Source organism: Gavialis gangeticus, unplaced genomic scaffold (assembly GCF_001723915.1).
Source record: "Gavialis gangeticus isolate Ggan-Ray unplaced genomic scaffold, GavGan_comp1, whole genome shotgun sequence".
NCBI lineage: Eukaryota > Metazoa > Chordata > Crocodylia > Gavialidae > Gavialis > Gavialis gangeticus.
Window position 1 is genome coordinate 9,136,209 of NW_017729034.1, and position 15,670 is coordinate 9,151,878.

Genomic DNA, 15,670 nt, shown 5'->3' on the forward strand with positions numbered 1-15,670 from the left:
GCTAACATCATGATGCTGGACTTCATGTGGATAGGATGTCATCATAGAGTGGAGCTGAGGGCTCTCCTTTTCCCCAATAAGTCTGACCATATTTCACTCACTCACTTTTTGATGGAATGTTTTTTACAAATAGCAATGAGTGGAAGCGTCTTCCACAACCCCTATGGCCCTGAACAGCGGACTAGAAAATACCGGCCCCCACCCCTGCTTCTTGGTCTGTCCTCTAGTACTGTCACTGTGCAGTTAGTTGTCTCTTGGCTTTGTGCTCTTCATTCTCTTCTTCCAGATTGTGTTAGACATTTCTTTCTATTGGATGGCCCTGCTTGGCTTTCTGAAGACCATCTACTAGTAGGAAACTTCTATTTAGGGACACACAGCCATGTTGCTGTTTTTGAGTGTTGATTAGGTCAATAACAATAATCTGCAGGATGCAGTGAAAATGTCCTATTCCAACCAGCAGCCACCCCTGGAAATGTCATTACCTGCTCCCAGGCATATAGCAACAGAGCAAATCTTCATAGCCAGGGTAATTCAGGTCTGTTCACACACACATAGACCCAGGTTTGTTTTTCTTGGCAATCATTCCACAATCTTTATTAGTATTCCTTCTCTTTTTAAGAAGTTCAAGTTCAAGGGAGCTTTGGTCTCAAATTGCACATAAGGACCCATTTTGCTTGCTCTGCCTCAATGACTTGTATTTTATACAGGTGGAACACCTCCAATGAGTGACCACTTCTTTCTCCTTCCTTCAGGATCCTGAATGAACGGTGAATCTAAGTCTGAAATCTCAGTCTCCTTCCTCCTACCTTGCTAAATCTATCTGGTGAAGTCAGGTTGAATTTGCAGGTTTCAAGAGGACTGAAACCACATTTTGGGGCAAATTTGTCATTCATTTAAAAGGTTTTGCCAGGCTTTATTCAGAGCTTCCAGCAAATCCTCCCCACCTAGCTCTCTGCCATCCTCCTGTCAGCACCACTGTACAGGAGGAAGGGACAGGTGTTGCCTTCAACTTGCAGATTTACTCAGCTGTAGACCATAATTATAGATGGGGCCTGTAGACCTATCCCCCTTCCTCCACTGTACACATGCTCAGGTGTGAAATGCCCCTCAGGGCTCTGCTGTGCCTGCTGGGTGATATATTGAAGTGTGTGAGCAGCTCTTGCTGCCTTTGGGTCCTCTATTAGGATGGGTGCTACCCAGCTTTGCCTTGGTCACTGCAGCAGGTGCACCCACCTGGATCCTTCAGCTGTGGAGGTGCAGATACTGAACTGTTAGGTAAACAGCTATGGCCAGCACATTTAACATGAAGAAGACACTCTCATGTTTCAGAATACAACAGTGATGCTGTTTTCCACACATTAGCCCTACCACTGCCTCTTGGGTTCCTGATGGCACTCCCTGGATTTTTGCTCCTATGAAGAACTCTTCTGGTGCTGTTGCTATCCTTTTCATCCTTGCTGAGTACTCTTCCATGTCTTGACACCCATAGTATTTCTGCTATCTTTCCAAACAGCAGGCATTGTGTTATTTTTTTGAGTTTAGCACAGCATGTACAGCTCCAGATGCTGTGTTATGTGGACTTAGACTTTGAGTTCTTCATAGGCGCAATGGACAATGGTGCAGCAGCAAATGACTGGACTGCTGGCCTGAGAGCAGGACATTTATTAATGTCAAGTTGCGTTCAGGGAAAGGAGTCAATTATCACTGAAAGAAAAGCCATAGGCAGTCAAAGGTAAGTGGCTGACACTCAGGGCTTACAATGGAGAGCTTATCCCTATGAAGAAAATGCCTGAATCCAATATATGGGTAAAAACAGTGGTCCCCTGCTCATAAGCAACACATTCAGATATACAAGACATGTTTACTATTCAACAGCACCTAAAAGAAAGAGGAGCATGAAAACAAAAACCATCTACAACAGTCCAGAACCAATATAATAATATTACAAAACCTGATAGGAAAAAACCTGAATATGCACAGGGATTATCTTATTTGCATTTCCAATGACCAGGTTGGGAGTATATATAATTTACTTGTTCCTATTAATGAGGTTCAGATTAAGGGAGAGTCTGCTACAACCCCTGGGTGTCTGGGGTCAATGCCTTTGGGCTAATTGCATGGCTTCAATTCACCTCTACACCATGATCCATGCCCTGCAGGTATTATTACTTGTTGATGTCACCTGGTCTCACTTCAAAATACTTGGCCCCTATCAGGGACCTCAAACCTCCTGGTCCCATACTTGGCCCCTGGACACCTTTGGTCCCACTCTCTGCCCCCGTCTGGACTCCTGGACCCCTTTGGTCCCACTGTCTCTCACTGGTCCCCTAGGCCTATGAGTTCTCTGGCCCTGTGTGTAATTGCTCCTTCTGTGGGCTCAAGCTCTCTCAGGCCTCCCATTCTCTTAGCCCCTCTCTGGGCTTCTGGACACTTCTAGTCTCGCTCCTTGCTGGCCCCTGTCTAGGCCTCTGGACCGTTCTGGTCCCCTAAGACCTCCTTCCCTTGATTTTGTGTCAGGGTGTGCTCCTGTAGCCTTTTCCTGCCGAAGGATGACCCACAACCCCATACTCATCCTTCCCTGGGGTTTGGCATCAGTGGCACTTTATAGGGGCTACCCCACCACAATCAGCCCCACTACTGGGATCCTAGGCTATCCTGCCCCGGACAACCCTTGCTGCTCCTGGGCTATGGGGCTCCTTGGCCTCCCACTGATGTCACACATGCATCCTGTGCTATGGGTTTCTAGCCTCATTTTTTGTGGCTCTTGGCCTACAGACCTCTGGGTCCTCTGGCCCCAGCTCACTCTCACCTCCAGGCCCCCTGGTCTCACTGGGCTCCCACTCAGCCCCTTTCTGGGCTCCCCCACTCAGCATCTCTCTTTAGGCTCCTGGACCTCTCCCGAGGTCCCACACTCTTAGCTTCTCTCTAGGTTCCTCCAGACCCTTCAAGAGGCCCCATACTCTCAGGGCCTCTCCCGGGGTTCACCCAGACCCCTCAATAGGTCCTCTACTCTTACCTCCCCTCTGGGCTCACTTGGACTCCTTGATAGGTCCCATATATGCAGCCCCTCTCTCTGGGCTCACCTAGACCCCTCAATATGCCCATACACTTAGCCTCTCTCTCTGGGCTCTGGACCCCTCCCTGGGTCCCCAGGAATCTCCTTCCCCTTTAGTTCCTTCCCAAACCTCCAGACCCTTTCTGGCGTTACTCTCCATGAAGCCCTCCAGAGCAGCAGCCCTCCTGCTAAAAAAGTGCTCACAGGAGCCTCCAGGATCTAACTGCCAGCTCTGCTCAGGGCCTAGGCTTATATCAGCTCTAAGTTCAGCCCTCCTCCTGGATCAGATGACTCCTGAACCAGCCCTGGCCCCACCCACAGGCTGCCTGCTATGATTTTAATGGCACCAGGGGGAAAAAGGTACCCCTTATTGGGTTACAATTGTGTCAGACCTTTGGTCTCATCAAACAGGTGCTCTTCCTGAAGGGACTGGGGACCTAAGCCATTGATGCAGAGTTTGAGGCTGTCTGCAGGAGACAGGAAAAGTTCTCAGTATAATACAAACTTGAGCTCAACCATCTTATGATTCGTGCCTGTAGGGGATGTCCCCATACTAGAAGGGAGAGTCTAAAAGAGTAGCTGAAGAGGCTTATAGCTCTGTGAGTCTTAAAGTATGACTACACTACATTGTTTCCCTGGAGTTCCTTGGGAGCACTGGTGTCCAGCCAGCCTCACCCCTGCCTTTGCATATACCAAATGTGGAAAAGAGTTGGGGAAGCTGTCCTGAAGATGCCTCCAGCTCTGCTGCTCTCAAGCTCCCTGACATGCCTAACAGTGGCAGGAGAGGGCACTCTCAGCAGCTTCAAGGCCTCATTTCCAGGTCTGGTTGTGCGACCAAGTGGTTGGACAGCACGTGCTGGAGTGCGATGGTCCTTGGAAGCAGTGTAGGGTAGAAATGTCCATGCAGTGAGACTAGTGGGTATGCTTGCTGGAAAAATACACAGAGCCCTTTATTTATTTACACACCCCAAAAACAAATGGAAGGGAACATTTTCCACTACCTACAAAAGGTGAATTGCTGGTTGATGCCAAATATTTTTGTGCTTTTGATGAATCAGCAGGTTTCTGGTAGGTGCCCTTAGCCAAACAGACCTCACATCTCTGCATCTTCTACATCCCCTTTGGAAGGGCCTGTTTCCTCAGACAGCTATTCAAGTTGTGGTCAACACCTGAGAGGTTTCGCAGGTAAATACACTAAATGTTTGATGGTATGGAAAGTACTGATGGCTGAGGAGAAACAGTAGGAACTCAGTGGAGAGTATTAGTGCTGCTGGGCTAATGCTAAACGAAGAGGAACCTCCATGGTCATATGAGGCTGTCCTCCCAAAGAAATGTATGTGGAGGTGGAGTAGGTGATGCCTTCTCAAAATTGCACAAGAAGTGAGAGTCAGCCATCCCGCTTGAGAAGGTCTCAGACAAGCAACAACCCTAGGGGAGCCCTGCCATGGGAGTGGAGCACTGTGAGAACCTGGTAGTGGTAAGGGAAAAAAACAAATGTTCTTGTGGGTGGGGGAAACATTCAGCTTGCAGGAAATATTAAGAACAGCTTGTGTTTGACTTTTAAAAACATCTGTCCTGAGGGCAGGATTTAAGTTGCTGCAGGTGGGTACATTTGAGAATGCATGAAAAATTGGGGGCATAAGTGCTAAGAGTTTCCACATGGCAAGATGGGAGCAGAATTAAACACATTGGGCACATCTACATGAGATGTTTACAGCAGAGCTGCCTAATTTGCTCTGCAGTAAAGCCTCAGCGTCTATAGGTGCGGTGCTATTAGGCCACAGTAAACTAATAAATGCCACCATAGGATAGTATTGCCCAACACAAGTAGTATTCTATGGTGGCATTATTTAGTGCACCGCAACACACATGTAGATGGTGACTGGGTCAGCCTGCCAGCCCGAGGCTGCTCCAGTCTGGCTCAGTGTGCTGTGCTGGGGCACAAGAGTGCTACAGTGTGGGGCTGCCTGCTGACTAACCCCAAACTGTAGCACCCTTGTGCCCTAGTCAGCCCCAGTGTAGCACAATGAGCTGGGTCGGAGCAGCCCCAGGCTGGCAGGCTGACCCTGGGGCTCCCTGCCAGCCGGGGCTGCTCTAACACAGCTCGGTATGCTGGGGTCCCAAGCACATGTGTAAATGTGGTGCCCAGGAGCAATAAACTCTGGTGTGAACTGCACCAGAGTTTATTGCTTCTCATTAATAGCATGTGTAGATGTACCCACTGGGTTCTACATCATAACAGGTGGTGTGGCTGAGCCCATGTAACATAGCTGTAACCAACGGGCTTACCTCTTCTTGACAACTGTGCTGCTGATGCCTCATGGGAGCCCCTGCAGGTGCACACAGCACAACTGAGACAATGAACATTGTTAGTTAGTAGTAGACTGATAAGTATTTGGAAATTTGTGTCATATTAATGATTCTTGCTCCTTCTTGTTATGTTTGAGGGAAGGAAGAGAAACTGATGAACTTGCTGTTATATTGTTTAGGCAAGAAGCTCACATTATATAATGCTAATCAGTTAGAACTCAGATGCTGAAGGAGACTGACCTTGTCCAGACTCATTGGCTCAGAGTGCTTGCTGAACACCACAACTTCTGTCTCATGGACAGTGTAAGCCCTCTCTCAGACAAATTAGCAACAGAGCCAGGCTCAACCTTCCCTTGAACTTTGGGCTATTTGAAATCTGGATTTCAGATTTGGGGTGTTGCTTTCTCCTCTTACTGACAATGCAGTTGAAAGTAGATAAGGAACAACGCTTTTGTTCAACTTGCTTTGTCCTCCTTCATATGACACAAGCATATGCACACCCCAGCTAAATCACATCTAGTGAGGGATGGCCACTGCCTCACAGACATGACAATCTAAACAGACTGAGGGAAGAGGGAGAAAAAGAATTATCACCCTATTTTAAGGAGGGGAATGGAGGCAAGGAGAAGTATCATTTTGATTGCAGGACTGGCAGAAATGACAGAGGTTGATTCGCATCTCTCAGGTCTGAAGACACAACTCGGAGAAGCACAGGCTTCCACATGCAGTGAGAAGGGCTGTTCTCATGGTGGCTCTTCTTTGATTGCCATAGTGCTATAACTTTAACTTGTCAAAAATTCCTCTGCTGAAGGCACTATTGATTTGAATGCAATTATCTTTTACAAGGTTCTTCCAATCCACCTAATCATCCTTATCTTAATGTGCTTTCCTTTTAGAAGCAGCATTTCTACATTGTCACATAAAATCTATTTCCTTTCAATTTGCTTCAGATCTATCTGCATCCAGATTGCTGCAACTTGGTTGTACAGTAATTAAATGTGCTTTGTCTAAGAAGGAAAGAGAGAGATGCTATTACAACTTGTTTATGCTAGAATGGAGCACAAGTTTGCCAGTGTCACCCTGCCAGTGTGCCTTAACACAGCGCTGGAGAAACTAGGTGGATGCATATAAGGGAACTCCACCACTTACTGAGTTTTTGGTCTCTCTGCAGAAATTCCCAGTTTGTGCCAGTGATGTTAGTGTTCATGTGCTGTGAACAACAGTCCCACTAAAGACCCAATATTTCATTCCACCCAGGCCACCAAGCAGACTTCTTATGAGAATGTTATTTCAGACAGCTCCGCTAAGGGCACAGGGTATAATCAGAGTGACTTGCTGTGGCTCCAGGGAGGTGAGTTTGAATCCTGCTTTGGATTTATGCCTAAGGCTGCCCTTTGTTGATCGAACTGTAAATGGGTACCTGTCTGGTACCCTGGTATGCAGGCTGGGTAATCAAAGGTGGCCAGGTGCATTGCTAGCTACATCTGTCCTTTGTGTGCTACTGACTATAGAAGTTGGTGTGTTTGAATCATACTAATCCAATGGACCACTTAGCTTCGGTGGACCTTTGATCAGTAAAAGTTGGATTTGACTTGCTGAAAGGTTCCATATCCTGGAATAACCTTGCCCTCTCATAATGCTACGCTATATAACAGTGTCCCATTAAATATTGTTTTTTTTTTCCAGTGGATGCTCTGGAAGCCTGTAAATGTCAACAGCACCTCAAGGTCTAAACCCCATTTCATAAGCACTACAGTGTGGATGTTACTGATAAGTAAGCTGTCTTGTGGCAGCCAGCTACTTGGCCAGCGTCTTGGTAATAAAGAAGGGATATGGTGACTACCTGGGGATTAAGAATGGGTTGCAGCTCTGTTATTTACAACTGCTTAGGGGTAACAGAGAAGAAAATCACAAAGCCACCTCACAGTAAAATGCTCTTGGCAGCCTCTATTCAAGGAAGGCTTGGAAATTAGCAAGTGTTGAGATATCTGGACTGAGAGGCATTGGCAGAGCTGTGTGGGGAGCCCAGGACTAAAAGGGTTGGGGGAACAATTATATAGGCCATCCAGGGAACAGTCTTTGAGAGCAAGTGTTTCCTTAATTTAAGGTTGAAGAGAAGAGTGTGAATTTAAGGAGGGATGCCATAGTGTGGGTATGGTGTATGGTGTGGGTTTTGCCTCCCACCCTTACCTCTGAATCGTAGGGCCCCATTGTTTTCCTTTTCCCTTGTCAAGAAGGACCGCTGGTCTGGGCAAGACTTCACCAATTGAGTAGCCACAGCTGGCTTCCACTCAAAATGAGCTCTGTCCACAAAATGGGGCCTGAAGTACCCAGAGCTTTGAGGATATTGCTATTTGGGGTTGCCTTGTTTTTGGCCCAACCCCTTCACTTGACCATATGTGGGTTCATCCCCACAAGTGGCCATTTCTCTGATGAGGCCATTTCCAATGAAAACACAGAGACCTGAGACAGCCCAAGTCTGAGACATTTGAAGGACTTATCTGGCTATGCAAGTCTCCTCCACAACATAGCAATAAGTTATTTGGTCTTCCTTGCCTCTTTTCTTCTGTCCGCATTTTTAACACCTTACAGCCCTTTTGTCTCTTGCTTTCTGCACCAAAAGTTGGGGATGGGGAGAGCGTGTAATAGGCTCTGATTAAAGAAAGAACTGAATCGAACCTAGGGTTTGCTCCCCAGCACACCCTTATGATTGCATGTTTGGACTCCAAACTGAGATGTTTCCTCTAGGCTTGTTGCTATTTTGTTTAGCTTATCCATCTGGCTTGACCTTCAGGTTATTATCTTCACTGTCACTCTCATTACTGTTGGGTAAATTCCTCCCAAACAATTCTGGATTTAGTCCTGTGTACTTGGGTTCAGCCCTCAGGTTTCCATTTAATTAATTAAATTAATCTGTGTTTGGCCCAGTTTCTCAGCCAGTCACCATGGCTGTGTGATGACAGCAAGGTCCCTGTATCAGAAAAGTGAGATCATACTTATCTTTTCATATAGCCACAGGGGATTTCTTCCCATGGAGGGCTTTTAGGACTGGGCTAAGAGACTGTAGTTGGAGGGAACCCAGTCTCTGCTGCAGAGGACCTCTCTGTTACATTCAGTAGAGGTTTTGTGGCTGTTTTCTGGAGCGACTATTTCTTGGAAAGCTGGAGGCCTTTATTAGAACCAGGACTGGATTCAGGATCCCTCGGGCAGGCAGAAATCCTACTCATGTCAATGGGTAGTCTCTGAAAGTTTGGGCCTTAGGAAAGGTGTGTCCTTGCCCACTGTGTCTCTGGGAAGTAACCCCTCCCAACCCCATCCTTCACAAGAACTCTGATACCACCCCCTTCCAGTTCTGTCTCCCTTTCTCCTCCAGCCTCTCTTCTTTCACCCTTTCTTTTTTTCCTACTACTGGGCCAGGTTGCTTATCAGGATGTTGTTATTCTGGTCTGTAAAGCCTTGTTGTCTTGTGGACGCAGAGGCTCCTGTCTTCTGCCACTTGTATGTGCGGGAGGTTTTAGAAATAGAAACAAGACAGACAGCACATCTGAAGAATAAACCAGGGGTGGAATTGCATCCCTCGTTCTTTGTACTTGGGAAGAATGCCCCCCATCCCATTCTGTCTGTCTGGACACCATTAATACTGTCATTCACTCCCTACAATAGTCTTTAATGTCTAATTAATGATTCCCTGTGGCTATGCTCCCTCCATGGTGTCAGCCTCCTCCTGATTTGAATTTCCTAGATGACTGCCTTTAATTCCCAAGATGGGTGTAATGTGCTACTATCCAGAGCAGCTTCTCTTCCTTCACATGTCCCCATTTTTCCCCACTTACTCAAACCCTTTCTCTTCTCCAGCCTTCCCTCCACAGTTCCCTTCCAGTCAACATCTCCTGCCCTTCCCCCTACTTCCCCTCCCCTGGGGTCATACTCTTGCCTTTCCTTCACATACCCTACGCGTTCATACACTTACCCCTTGCAAAAGCCCTGATGCAAGCTTTGAGGCACTGTCTTTACTCAGTATCCCACCCTTGCAAATCCACATCCCTCCTTTCAACCCCACACATACACTTCCCATTCATTGTTACTTGTTTTAGCTTTGCTTCTGTTCAAGCTAATCTACACTGGCCACTGCTTTCCCCATTTTATTTCATTTTCTTTTCTAATCTCTCACACTCATCTCTTCTCCTAGGCTCCCAGAAAAGTTTCCTCCCCGTTGGTGTCTGTCTTTCCTTCCTCTGTCTTGAAAGAGATTGACTCTATGTGCTGCCTGTTGCTGTCTGAGGAGTTCTGCCCACTGCAGAAATTGGCATTACCACTGGCTTGTATATGCATGTGTGTGCATGTGCATAGGAGTGAAAGACAGACAGAAAATCTCAAAGCTGAGGGTCAGAGGATGGATGAAGTACCTGAAAACTACTTCTTATGAAATTCTCCAGAATTTCAAATCACCACCTTTCTTGCCAAATTACAGGCAGATTTGGATCTCTTACTGGAGCATCATAAACACTGTAATAATAATTGTGATTACATAAAGTCATCTGGAATGTCAGACTGATTGTGCAGCCTAATAGTAAGTGCAAATAGTGCATTGAGTGCCAGCTAGTGGTAACTCTATAATGATAATACTTTGAGCAGGAAACACCTGCTGGTCTATGTCACCTTGATGTGCACCTGGCTGAGTCTGACTGTAGGGAGTGAAAATAAAGCAAAACTATTTGTGATAACCACACTCTCTGCCAACAGGGATAATAATCATCACTGTTTCCCTTCCCTGGGAATTCCAATATGCTTTATAAATGTATTGTACAACTCATCCTTCAGTTCCCCCTGCAAGGTAGGGAAGGGTGGTCTCCATTTTTGTAGAAAGGGAAGCTGGTTCCTGTTAAGGTTTGAATGGCTTGCGAGAAGTCACGCCGCATGTCAGTGGTACAACCAGGAATAGAACCCAGGAGTCCCAATGGCTAGGCAGGCCTTCTCACTCCAACGCTGCACTATTGAAAGAAAAAAAGCTCTCAATCTAGGTTGAGTTCATCTCCTCCTAGGAGGACCTCCTTTTCTTTAGCTTTGTTTCCTCAGAATTTCTTCTATGTAGGGTTGCCAACTCTGTTTGAATTTATTCCAGGAGGTTTCCAGATGCTGATGTGCCCATGACACACAACGCGAACATGCCCGTGGGCTTGTGTGTATCAGTTATGGATTACAGTGCATAGACTTTACATCAGGAAGGCAAATGCACATTATTATACATTTTAAAAACCCACTGGACTACAACATAAATCAGATTCAATGTTTAATATATTTTTAATGAACGACCTATCATTTATTTCCAGGGTGACTCTCTGCAGTCTCCTGGGAATTTATATCTAATGCCTGGACATGCCAGGGCAATCCTGCAGGGTTGACAACCCTACCCATGGGATACCATGTCTGAGCAGAAGGTGTAGTTAGGCAGGGTATGGGGATCCTCCTTGCAGCTGGGAGCCAAGGTACTGAGAGGGCTGGTCAGCACTGAGTCCATCAGGACCAACTGGCTTTTCCCTTATGCAAAAGAACTGGTGGAAATGTCACAGGCTAGGGGACTTTTATGTCCAATTCAAGAAAACAGCAAAGAAAGAACAAGTATAAAGCCTCCAGGAGGGAAGAAGAGCAAGACCAGGGTTGTATTACTCTGCCTCTGAACCGAAACACAAGATGCTGGCAGCCTCATGCTTGTCGCAACCAAGCAGCTGGGGCAGGGGAGAGCTCTTCTACGTTTCAAGTTGTGAAGCACAAACCTCCCCGCTCCATGACAGTGATATTAGTCTGAACCCCCAAGTGACATTCCACGGGGCTGTAAGGAGGCATGGAAGAGGGAGAGTCTGTCCAGAGAAGGGCTGAGGGAGAAGGAAATCTTCTAGGTAAAGTTAAGGTTGGGGAATGAGGATGGGAGAACTACATGGGGCTGAGTGCCTGAGAGAAGATTACGGGGACTGTCACTGGGAGAAAAGTTGTAGCTGTATTGGTCTAGAGGCAAAAGTAATCAGAACTCGTGGTAGAGGTGTTATCTTTTATTAAACTAATTAGATTTTTGCAAAAAAAAAAGTCTTTAAATCCAAGCTTTCTGGCACAAGCACCCTTCTTCGGGCATAGGAGAAAAGGTTGTAAAAATTCTCTTGGGTAGAAATGAAAGAAGGCTCTGTCATGTGGAGGGGTGGGGGTGTTTTGTAAGGGGGCCCTGAAGAAAAAGATCAAAGAGACAGGGGAGCTAAAAGAAAAACCTGTTGGGCAGGCCAAGTTTTAAGAAGAAGAGCAAAGGTGAGTGGATGCAAGCTTTGTTTAGTTTCCAGCCTGTTCTTTTGAGCACAGTGGCTGAGTGTATTTGTGTCTCTCATTCTGACATTTCTTTTTCAGGTGGCTGTTGCCTGTTTTGGGTGGGGCTGTGGGCTGGGGTGACTCATGTTTTCAGGCTCTTATCAGCATCAGGATGATGTTCTGCTTTTCTTTTCTGTCATGTGGTATCCTGCTTCCCTCCCCTCCTTCCCTCCCTCCGCCATCTCCCAGAGGAGGCGACAGACGGTCCTGTAATTTGGTTCCATTCGCTCGACTGGAGCAACACCTGCCCCCCTCTCTGGGGACAGGAGGGTCTCATCCCAAACCATACAAGGAGCCAAAGACAAATCTGAAGCCCACATGCAAATAGAACACAGGATAAAACAACATGGCCATTCTGCACAGAAAAGGAGAAATCCAGCACCAGGGGGAGAGGCAGGGGAAATAAAATCACCTCGAAAGAAAGAGAAAGTGCCAGGAGATTGCTGCTTCCTTTTGGGTTGGTTGTTATTGTGGTTATTGATCTTTTCTCCGCTAGAGAATAAACCAGGAGCCCTGAAAAATAATGGCTGATATTAGAACATATTTAGCCACACTAAAAGGGCTAGATTAATTAGGTTACAGGATAGATAGATGGAGAGAGAGACAGAGACAGAGAGGTGGGTGTGTATGGGGATGGAGCTACTGACAGGCCAATTGATACATAGATGGCTAGCTAGATGGGTGTATCTGGAGGGAGATAGATAGCTGGATAGACAAACAGACAGATAGATTATCTGAGGTATGTCTTCATAGCAATACACTGGAAAAGAACCCTTTTCTTTGTAGAGTTACATAAAGAAAAGCACTTCTTTTCTGCCTTCTGGTACGACTAATGGAAAGTTATTAATTCATACAAAATCCTTCAGGATCTCCACAGCTGTATTACCTAACTTGGACAGCTCTTCCTCATACACAAAGCAATCAGGCACTAATTCTTGGTCAGTAAATAAGTTATTCATGAAGAAGAAATTTGGCTTGTAGCGTAGAAGCATATGTTGGAAAACTCTTTCACTTGTGCCTGCACGTCTGTTACCAGCGTAACTCAGATCTCTATGATTGTGGGATGTTCAGTGCTTGAGATTATCCAGTCTCTTACCCACAGAAGTGCATAGGACAGGAGTAAACTGCCTTTACTCGGTTGTATAGTCCCACTGAAGTCCATAAGTTATTTTTAAGTTACTTGTGCATGACAGCCTGACCCATGTCACTTGAGTTGGTGACTGGCACCATTTCTCTGTTTCAGCTGAAAGCCTTGTGTTTTGTTTGTTAGGTGCATGCTCTAGGTTTGTTGTTAGTGACATGCTTGTCCCTATGTTAACACAATGCTGCAAATAAATAGTATCTCTGTTATGTTAATAGCATGCTGAGTAGCTATATTAATGTCAGATCCCGCCTGTACATGTTAAAGACATTTCCTCTGGCTGGGTGCTAGTGGTATTTTGTAGTTGTCAGTCCCGTACTTCATATCAGTTAGAGATGCACCGGAGTTGTATTCTTCAGATCGAGATTTAGGTCTAGATTCAGAATGAAACTTTGACCATTCCCATATTCACAGTCCCAGCATTAATGCCTCCCTACTATTAAATACTAGAAATAAAGGAGAGCAATGTTAGGCTACAAAGTTAAACATTGAAACATCAGGACATATTAATGTTATATTTGCTCACTGCCCACTGGTGTGTTTGCACAGAATGAGATAATTTTAATTGTGTGATCACATCCAGCTATTCAAATAATAAAGCAGATTATAATCCAAATAATAAGACAGCAATATATGTTGCTATTTCCTTAAGTGCACATACATCTAAGATAATCTGAGCTCATATTATTGATGAATGTAGCTAGATCCTAATGCAGGAACACATGGGGCCAGAGTTAAGGCTGTTCATCCAATTGTCAAATTTCCTATCTCTTCATGTTGCTTGTTTCTCATATTAATTTCCTTGACTTTTTTTTCCTGAAAGAAAAAGAATGGCAGGAAGCAAACACTTTCAGTGTATAACAAAAAGACTTCAAAACCACTGGCTGACAACCTGTATCTTTTCTGTCTGTTACCACAGAAGTCAAAAGCAAAACTCCCAGTGTCTTTGCATGAAGCAGAAAAAGGTCCATTCAAGGGTACCAGTGAGTCAGGGATTGATCAGTGCCTCTTCATACCACAGCCTACTTGTACTGGTGTGACTCCACTATGTTTAATGGTATTCACACTACTTTACACCAATATAACTGAAAGCAGAACCTGGGCAAAGTAGGCATTTTCACATGTACACAAATTCTAGATATGAGTTATGATATATACCTTATATGGCCCCTATGAATTAAACTAGCCTGAGAGCTTGCTGAATATAAATATACACAACTTCAAATGTAATCACTCAGTTATCATTAAACTTGGCATAATGTTAATGTAGTGATCTACAAAAGAAGGCATGTTTGAAGGAAACTGGTTCAAAAGTTTCCAAAGTTAGATGAGTTGAGCACTGTAGCACTTAAGGAAAGCACTGACCCTCTAACAACAAAACCTCTAAACCTGCCCAGCACATATGAAAATGCTACCTTTTTACTTAACAGCTTCTTAGCAGGCAGCTTTCCAGCTGATTGGGACTGTACCACTGTGCAAAGCCTCATCAGGGAAAACTATAGGCCCGATCTTGCAATGGATGCATTAACAGCTGTATATGGAACCCTGTTGAATTCAATGGTAGTACTCATAGTATACAGCACCATGGGTAAAATTCACACTAAGCAGGGAGCCAGATAGGAGCTTAATGAGTTAAATGGCGCACAAAACTTGTTAGGTCCCCTATACATATGAATTTCATGCTGGTAATAAACCTTTGCAATATGAGGTCTGTGTAAGTGCCACATTTCAAACGCCAGTCATTTGAACTGCAGCCCTGTTAAGTACACGTGGCTGGAGGTTTTATAAATAGAAAGCCGATTTTTTTTTAATTGCATTTCACCAAAATCAGGACCGACTGAAGAGGTGTGGATCCAACTTAAAGAGAAAAAGAAAACATCAAATTTTAGGCCCTGAAATGAATGTTTCAGGAAGTAATTTGCAAAACAAATCAAAACAGGTGCCAAATGTTTTGTTTGAGGTGAAGGGCTAACCTTTAGAATGTAATAAGGAATGTCCTGAAACTCATGCACATTTAAGTCCTAGTCTTGAAGCTAAATCAGAGTGAGTTCAGCTGCAGGACTGAGGTCTTACTCAAGAGGATGCTTTACTCTCCAACAGCTAAAACAGCTGCCTTCTTTGAAGATGCATGTAACCTGTTGAGACTTTTCCACAGACAGTTTTAGAAAGCAAGGTTTTTTTAAATCTTTGTGCAATTCAGGCTGTGCATCCCCTCTCATTTCCATCTCATGGAAAGACCAACCAGAAAAAAAATAATTAGGAAAAACCAGCTTTATTTGATACTTTTATTTATATGCAAAACAGCTCACTATTCATGAGAGATATGAAAAAACGCGTCAGATAGAAACCAGATTTATCTATTTTCACTACAAAATATTGCATTATATAAAGCAACAGAGACACACAAAAAAACCCTGAAAAAGACTAAAATCTTTGGATAGCAGATGTGGGTTTTTTTTCTTTTTCTTTTTGTCTCTAAAATGCGTTCCTTGTTTTAAGAGATTCACAGCAAAGAACATGAAACATTTTCAGGTTATAGAATTTTTTTGGTTGTCACAAAGGAAAGTAGTCCTGTATTATTTTTAGGAAAGATGCCATTTCCTAAAAAATACCACGCACATACACACACGCACGCACACACATGTATACACACACACACACACACACACACACACACACACAAACAGACAGACGAAGAAACTACTTCCCTTATAAACTGTTTGCAAAATACTCTTCAGACGTAACTATAGCTTCAGATAACAAGTATTAAAAAAACCCTCTAGGTAAGTGCTAGTGTTGTTGATCTCACGCAC